The sequence below is a fragment of the Solea solea genome, chromosome 20 (assembly GCF_958295425.1).
Source record: "Solea solea chromosome 20, fSolSol10.1, whole genome shotgun sequence".
Taxonomy (NCBI): domain Eukaryota; kingdom Metazoa; phylum Chordata; class Actinopteri; order Pleuronectiformes; family Soleidae; genus Solea; species Solea solea.
Genome location: NC_081153.1, coordinates 929,751 through 935,750, shown reverse-complemented (window position 1 = coordinate 935,750; position 6,000 = coordinate 929,751).

The window sequence follows — 6,000 nt, the reverse complement described above, 5'->3', positions numbered from 1 at the left end:
ATAAAACATTAATAATATACAAACTTTCAAACTGTCAGGTCTAAACGTTTCCATTAAAAACAAAATAACATGTCAACAACAAATCACACCGAGCATCTAATGACAGCGACGTCTGAGCCAGCCGATCATTTCATCAGGACAGGCCGAGGTAACGCTGCGTTCTGAGCTGATCACCTCCAACAACGTCGCTGCCAAACAAGAAAAACGTCACAAACCACATGTTTGAATTCTAAATGACTCATTTCTCGCCTCAAATGATCTTAAAACTGCATTCGGGGGACACAGAAAAATATTTATTTCAGGTTTATATTTGTATTATCTGCTGCTGTGTGTCCTGTCCAAATGCATTCTGGGATACATGGCTTTCTCCAGGCATGCTACTTCAGACCAAAGCAATGAATCGGACTAGATTAGTGTTAGCTCCGCCCACTGACTTTGATTGGCGAGTTTGACAGATCATGTGACACTGGAGGAAATGAACAATGCAATAATGTCCCTTCAGAGTGGAAAAGCCCCGTTGATTTTTATAAAGAATTCAAAGATAAACTTGCCCCTCTTCTTCCCTCAGTCTTTGCAGCAGCACTGGAGAAGAACCATCGTTTATGGACAATGGCTTCAAAATGTGGGTACAAGGGTATTGAGGACACAGTATTGAGGACCTGTATGTTAATGACACTTTTGCTAGCTTTCAACAACTATCCAGAAAATTCTGTCTGACCAACAAACATTTTTTGCAATACTTGCAAATTAGAGATTTGACTCATAAAAAGTTTGGTAGTTTTCCTACACTCCCCTGGACAATGGGAGTGTACAAATCTGATTTCCATCCCCCCCCCCCCCTTAGTTTCTTATTAATCCCCATTCTATTTCCTTGGATTACCTTTTACTTACACTTCTGTATTCTGACTTTATTTCTCTTCTGCTTTTCCCACTTTCTACAAACCCATTTATACAATGTATTATTTAATTGTAACCCTGGTTTTGTGAACAATAACACGCCGACTAACACTTAATATAAGAACACATCTCAAAGCAACTTCTTACATTACATATTTCATGTATTAATCAGTGAAGTTCAATAAAAAGTCTTCTTTTGCACATTTATGGGTGTGAACATGTTAACGTCTGTGATTAGTCAACATACCAAACTGTGTTGTGTGTCAACACGACTGCTATTTTTACCACAGTACAACATTGTTATCTATAGATTGATGACGATAATCAGATCATTAAAGAATCGGACGTCATGACGTCAATGATAACAGACAGTTCATTTTGGAAAAAGATATAAATATACAGCTAATGACATCATGGATCACATGACTGTCAGTAACCAGTACAATGGGTCTATTGTTTGCCTCGTGAATAATTAACCATTGTATTACAACATATGTTAGATGAAAGAATGAATAACACTGTTGTTGTTCTAACTATAATGTAAGTACATATTTATACAGTCAAATCTGCATGATCAAATACAACTGAAAGGCATTTATTTTGTCTAAGTTTAGGGTTTTTATAATGGTCATTTATCATCTGATATGACAGCTGATCTGAAAGGTTCCAGCACAAAACAGTCAAATCTCAGTTCTGAGGAAGAGACACAACCAAGTGAAGAGTCAACAAGATGATTCTGCATTATAAAAGAAACAGAGAGTAGTGTTGTATACATATACAGTAAAGTGTAAAAGGGTGAAAGTTGTTTAACATATACAACGTGTATGTCATGCTCAATCATGTGTTTAAGACCTTGTTGTTGTTGTTTTTTAATGAAAATAACATTTTAAAACCAAGGCGAGGACCTGCTTCATAAACTGCGAGATAAATCATCTACCAACCAACAGAGGGGCAGAGATAAGGGCGTGGCTAGTGTGTATCAACCAGGAGTCAATCTGGATTAACTGCAGCGCAACATAATTCACACACAACACCGTCAATAACCACACCGTGATCCTGTATAATTAAATATTACAATATTACAGGTTAGTAATAGACCCGTGTGTCCAGTTGGCGGACATGAATTATATTTTTGGTCTGATAGTGTTATCTTTAGTTTGAGGTCAGATAGTTGTGCGACACCACAGTCATGCTGTTGCACACTGAGTACGTCAAAGAGAAAACCACATCCATCAAAACAAGATTCATCATCCCCGACTGCGACACCAGGCCAAATGCCTCTAAGAGCAACGTCTTAGAATAAAGTTTTATACAGTGACACTTTTCTACTTCCAAAATATCACTTCAACAAACTATTATCAAAATTGAGACGCTATGACCTTCAAATACAATTATATTACAATATAAACACATGAATAAATAACAGCTTTATGATTCTTTTTTACAGACAGTTATACTTTGTATAACTTTGTGGAGTTTATTTTACTGTGCGTTTCCCTGCTAATATTAAACAATTTGAAAGGTAATATCTGGCTTTTCAACACTTGAAACACCCTTCAAACTGTAAAGTGCTAAAAACACTGATGGCTTTTTAAATGTGTCTCAGGAGCTCGATGACTTTTAGTCAATGCCCGTTGTTGTGAACAATGTGCTAAAGTCCATACGTTTTCTCTGCATAGCAACAGGTGACGCTAACCAGTTATCTGTGGCCCCTTTAAATGTCAGCTCACATTCAAAAAAGAAAAGTTTATGTGGGAATGAACATTTTTCTCATTTATTTAAACATAATGTCTTGAAACTGTACGACCAAACAATGCGTATGTCACTCGGGCAGTTTGCCCCGCCCCCTCCTCCACCGGCCTGCCGGTCCTGATTACACACACCTGCTGACAATTAAGCCATGTGAACCTTAAAAACTCTCTGTTTGCTTGTTTCAGTGCCAGTGTGTTTTCGTCCATACCTGATCACCAGAGCTCCTCGTCACAGCCACAGATTCCACAAGTTTCTCGATCCTCTTAGTGAGCGACGTTTTCTTTGTAAGTTTTCTTATCATAGCCTGTTAGCTGATACCTTAGTTAAGATTTATCTCCTTGGGAGAGATTTCTGTTTGTAAATTTTCACAGCCTTTTTAGGAACTCCAATCACTAGGATTGTGACTTACCTGTTATTAGTTAGATTGATTAGATCCAATCATTTAGATTGCGTTTTGTTTTTGACCTCGTTCTTAGTTAGTTAAAGATCGCCAATCAATAGGATTGTGCTTTTGAGTTAGTTTTCGTTTTGAAGTGTTTAGAGCTTTGTTTTCCTCCGTTTGGAGAGTTTTCTGTTTTGAGTTTTAGGTGATAATCATAGTCTGAGTCTAAACGAGTTTCCTCTTCGGAGTGATTTTTTGTTCCTCGTCCCTAGTTCCGCAACGTTTCTTTTGAAGAGCGTTGCGTTCTCCATTTGTTATAGTTTTTCATAGCCACGCTTTTGTTTTCCCTCAGTAAAGAGGATCTGTCTTGTGTTTTGTTAACGAGTGCCAATAAAGACCATTAAAAAGCCTCTGCGTCGGAGTCCTCTCTGAACCATCTTGTCAGCGTAACTTTGATAAATCCTTGTGGGTTGAATTATTATTATTATTATTATTATTATTATTATTATTGTGAGAATGACTATCTTACCAAAGTGCATCCCTATTCTCATTAACAAAGCATTCTTTGACAAATTTGACACAGCAATATCCTAACCTATCTGGAATAAAAAAACCTTTAGAATTAAGAAAGCGTTTCTGCTTTCTGCTGAAACGCTTGGTATGAGGTTGCCTTGCTTTCAGCTCTATTACTGGTCTTGTAACATTCGCTCTTTGTCATTCTGGTTATTAATAATAATAATAATAGATTTGATTTGTATTGCACTTTACATTCAAACAACAAATCTCAAAGTGCTACAGAGTAAAAAACAAGATCATTTTCTAAAAAGGTAGGTTTTGAGTCCTTTTTTTAAAAGCATCCTCCGTCTGTGGAGCCCTGAGGTGGTCAGGAATTCCACAGACCGGGAGCGACAGCTTCGAAAGCTCTGTCCCCCATGGTCTTGAGCCGTGTCCTGGGTGCGAGCAGATGGTGCTGTTGGCCTGACCGGGTCCTGGCTGAGGTGTGTGGTGTGAGGAGGTCAGTGAGGTAAGTGGGAGCATCACCGTGCAGACAGTGGTGGGTGTGCAGGAGGACCTTGTACTCAATGCGGGCGGAGATGGGGAGCCAGTGAAGGGAGTGGAGGATGGGGGTGATGTGCTCGTACTTCCGCACCCTCATCAGGACTCTGGCAGCGCTGTTCTGAACATACTGCCAGGGATCCCGATGAGGAGTGCGTTACAGTAATCCAACCTGGAGGAGACAAAGGCATGGACGAGCTTCTCTGCAGCTGGAAGGGAGAGGAAGGGGCGGAGTTTGGAGATGTTACGGAGGTAAAAGAAGGAGGTTTTGCATATGTGGGTGACATGATTGTCGAAGGAGAGGGGGGGGGTCAAACCTGACCCCAAGGTTGGTAACACAGGGAGAGAGGGGAATGTTGTGGGCAAAAAGTGAAACTGAGGTTATGGGGGAAGAACAAAGTTGTTGAGGAGTACCGGTTTCTCCTCCAGGCAGGAGCCGAGACGAGCAACAGTGGCGGACCCAGAGGGGGAGACCTTAAGGTAGAATTGTGTGTCGTCAGCATAGCAGTGGAAATTAATTCCATGCCTGCTGACGACACACGATGGTGAAGAGAGTTGGACCGAGCACGGAGCCCTGGGGGACCCCACAGGTGACAGTGTGGGGGTGAGATTTAGCATCTCCAAGGAACACATGCTCGGCCTTGTCAGTGAGATAGGAGCGGAACCAGCAAAGGGCAGCGTCAGAGAGGCAGTTGAAGTGCTGGAGACGGTGGAGGAGGTGTCGAACGCAGCAGAGAGGTCGAGAAGAATGAGGAGGGATGTGGAACCGCTGTGGGAGGGGCGCAAACCAGATTGGAATTTTTCATAGAGGTAATTTGAGATGGTTGTGAAGCTGGATGGAAATAACTTTTTCTAGGGTTTTGGAAATAAATGGAAGATTTGCAATGGGTCTGTAATTTGACAGAGGGATTGGGTCTAAGGTTGGTTTTTTGAGCAGAGGAGAAGGGAGGGGATCAAGGGAGCAGGTGGATGGTTTGGATCTGCGGATGATCTTCTCGACCTCCTGCTGTGTTGTGGGGATGAAACGTGAGAAATGTTGTGTGTTGAGGAGGACACCGTGTGTTTAAGGATTACAATCTGAATCCCCACTACGTGACCAAACACGAGGACAAATACAAGAACCTGCCTGATGAGGAGCGCAGGTAGAGAACCATGTTCAGGAGCCATCATTGTCTCTTATCATCAAACCAGCGACAGCACAATTTATTCACAGAAGTATAGTATAATAGTATATTTTCAATAGAGTTAGTTATCACTGCATTTTCCTTTATTTTGTTTATTGTGTGTTTGTCTTCTGCCCAATTTACACCACACAATATAATTGACTGCTTTTTTATAAAGAGATAAAATGAAGATTGAGCAGAATTTATTGGTCCTCATGTGTCTGTTTGGTCCCCTGACCGAGACTCCCTGAGACGGATGACACGATCTCTCACCAACATCTGCATCACTCTATGTTATAAGCCCCGCTCCCTCAATGTAAGCAGCTGAGACAGATGAATTCCATTAAGGAATGTAAACATCTATTTTGTTTGTGTTTAAATGTCTCATCTGATAAACAGGTTTTTTTTTATTCTTTTAGTCCACTTTTTATCCTTGTGTGTTTTTAATTATGTTGTATTTATGTTTCATGAATTTATTTTTATACTGTCTGTTTTTAATGCTGTGTGTCTGTAATGCTTTTATTTGGTAAAACACTTTGGTCACCTGTGGGTTGTTGAAAAGGGCTATAAAACTGAAGCACATTACATTCATCGTGTTCATGTATGTATATATATATCAGGTTAAAACAGGTTTTAAGAAATAAATTCAAATCATTCTAAACTTTGTATTTTCATTAACTTTTACTTAATAGTAATTAATAGTCCATCATACATAGGGCTGGTACCGAACTTCGGTTCTTTTATGGCACC